General features: G+C 65.5%; 1 non-coding gene across 1 annotated transcript; it reads right to left on the minus strand.

Annotated features, from left to right (window-relative positions):
- Nucleotides 1–2479: 2479 nt before the first annotated feature.
- Nucleotides 2480–2598, minus strand: LOC131863144 (5S ribosomal RNA). Its single transcript, XR_009362079.1, has one exon. It is a non-coding gene; the product is annotated as a 5S ribosomal RNA (ribosomal RNA).
- Nucleotides 2599–2808: the final 210 nt, after the last annotated feature.

The following is a 2808-nucleotide window of genomic DNA, read 5'->3' on the forward strand; positions in this document are numbered from 1 at the left end:
GGTGGGGTTTCTCGCATTGGCTCTTCCCAGGCCCGGTTGTTGGGTGCGCTCCCACCCTGGCGCGCGCGAAGTTGGAAGTTGGGTTAATTGCCCGGGCGCGCACCTTCGCCAGGGTGGGCACCTTGGTGCGCACACCTTGGCTGGGCTGCGCACCAGGGCGGGCTCAAGATGGCACCAGCATTCCCTTTTTCTCACTATCTTTCAAAACGGAAATTTTAAAATCTCGTTTTTTTTTTGCCTTTTATGGAAATTAGTGAAGGCATCGCATCAAAGGTGCGCACCTCGCTGCCCACCTTGGTGTGCTCCGAGGTGCCCACCACGGTGCGCAACGCCGGTGCGAACCCGGGAGCGCCCCGATGTGTGCTCCAAGGTGCGGCGTGCACGAAGTCGGACCCCGGTTTGCCCCGGGTGCGCACCTCGCGTGCACCTTGGTGCGCACACCTTGGCTGGGTTGCGCGGCCTGGTGGGCACCATGGTGCGCACCAAGGAGCGCTCCGAAGTGTGCTCCAAGGTGCGGCGTGCACGAAGTCGGAGCCCGGTTTGCCCCGGGTACGCACCTCGCGTGCACCTTCGCCGGGGTGGGCACCTCGGCTGGGTTGCGCGCCCTGGTGCGCACCAAGGAGCGCTCCGAAGTGTGCTCCAAGGTGCGGCGTGCACGAAGTCGGAGCCCGGTTTGCCCCGGGTGCGCACCTTCGCCGCGGTGCGCACCATGGCGTGCACGAAGTCGGAGCCCGGTTTGCCCCGGGTGCGCACCTCGCGTGCACCTTCGGCGGGGTTGCGCGCCCTGGTGGGCACCATGGTGCGCACCAAGGAGCGCTCCGAAGTGTGCTCCAAGGTGCGGCGTGCACGAAGTCGGAGCCCGGTTTGCCCCGGGTGCGCACCTCGCGTGCACCTTCGGCGGGGTTGCGCGCCCTGGTGGGCACCATGGTGCGCACCAAGGAGCGCTCCGAAGTGTGCTCCAAGGTGCGGCGTGCACGAAGTCGGAGCCCGGTTTGCCCCGGGTGCGCACCTCGCGTGCACCTTCGCCGCGGTGGGCACCATGGCGTGCACGAAGTCGGAGCCCGGTTTGCCCCGGGTGCGCACCTCGCGTGCACCTTCGCCGGGGTGGGCACCTCGGCTGGGTTGCGCGCCCTGGTGCGCACCAAGGAGCGCTCCGAAGTGTGCTCCAAGGTGCGGCGTGCACGAAGTCGGAGCCCGGTTTGCCCCGGGTGCGCACCTCGCGTGCACCTTCGCCAGGGTGGGCACCTCGGTGCGCACACCTTCTCAATGTTTTCTTGCCTTTTCTGGAAATTGGTGAAGGCAGCGCATCAAAGGTGCGCACCTCGGTGTGCTCCGAGGTGCGAACCCGAGAGCGCTCCGAGGTGCCCACGAAGTCGAAAGTCGGGTTAATTGCATTGTTTTCCCCGGGTGCGCTCCGAGGTGCGCAACATCGGCGCGCACCAAGGAGGGCTCCGAAGTGTGCTCCAAGGTGCGCACGATGGCGTGCACCTCTGGTGCGCACGATTCGGAGCTCGGTTTGACCGGGGTGCGCACACCTTGGCTGGGTTGCGCACCTTTTGTGCGCTCCAAGGTGCGCACGAAGTCGGAGCTCGGTTTGCCCCGGGTGCGCACCTTCGCCAGGGTGCGCACCTTGATGCGCACGCCTTGGCTGGGCTGCGCACCTTGGTGGGCGCCATGGTGCGCACCTTTCGTGCGCTCCAAGGTGCGCACGAAGTCGGAGCTCGGTTTGCCCCGGGTGCGCACCTTGGTGGGCGCCATGGTGCACTCCGAGGTGCCCAAGATTGGTGCGCACCAAGGAGCGCTCCGAAGTGCGCTCCAAGGTGCGCGCGAAGTCGAAAGTTGGGTTAATTGTCCGGTTTGCCTCGGGTGCGCACCTTGCGTGCACCTTCGCCAGGGTGGGCGCCTTGGTGCGCACACCTTGGCTGGGCTGCGCACACCTTGGCACCCGCGTTTCCTTCATTTTAAATTTTTTTTTTTTACAATCTCTCAAGTGGGAAATTCTATAATCTCAACTTTTTTTGCCTTTTCAGGAAACTTTTGAATGGAGCGCATCATTGGTGCGCTCCGAAGTGTGCTCCAAAGCTCTCTCCAGCTGCGTGCACCTGCCCCGGCCGCGCACCCGGCCCCGCCCAGCTTCGCTCACCTGTCCCGGGCGTCTGGTGCGGAACCTTAGAGTAAGAAACATCACCGTGCACCTTGGCCAACGTGCGCGACTCGACCGAGCGCGCACTGGCCGAGGTGCACACCGATTTCACCTGGGTGCGCGCGCAGCACCTCGGGCGCACCGGGGTGCGCGCACAACGCCCGGGTTGCACCGTGGCCTGTGTGCTCGGGGCGCCTCGGGTGCGCGCTCGGTGTCGCCCCCCGCGCGCGCGGTAGTGCGGGCAGCGCACCCCGGCCCGGCCCGGCCCCGACGAGAACGCAAACGGGCAAAAGGTTTATTCAAATAGCATTGCGACGCCCGGCGAAAAACTAAAAAAGGGTGCAACACCGGGACTTCCCGGGAGGTCACCCATCCCAGTACTACTCCGGCCCAAGCGCGCTTAACTGCGGAGTTCTGATGGGATCCGGTGCACTAACGCTGGTATGATCGCACCCGTTATGAGCTTGTCGCAGTGTGTACTTAGCAAACCGCGACCCACGTGCGAATCCACCCCGGCCACCCACCCCCGTCGAGGTGCACACCCTCCCTCGCGAAGTGCGCCCCGTTCGCCAAGTGTGAGCCCTGCCCGGGTGCGCGCACCTTGCTAGGGCGTCGGGTGTGCACCCGGCCCGGCCTACGTGCGTGCACCTGGAGGGGGCGTCGTG

This window comes from Cryptomeria japonica, unplaced genomic scaffold (genome assembly GCF_030272615.1).
Source record: "Cryptomeria japonica unplaced genomic scaffold, Sugi_1.0 HiC_scaffold_56, whole genome shotgun sequence".
NCBI lineage: Eukaryota > Viridiplantae > Streptophyta > Pinopsida > Cupressales > Cupressaceae > Cryptomeria > Cryptomeria japonica.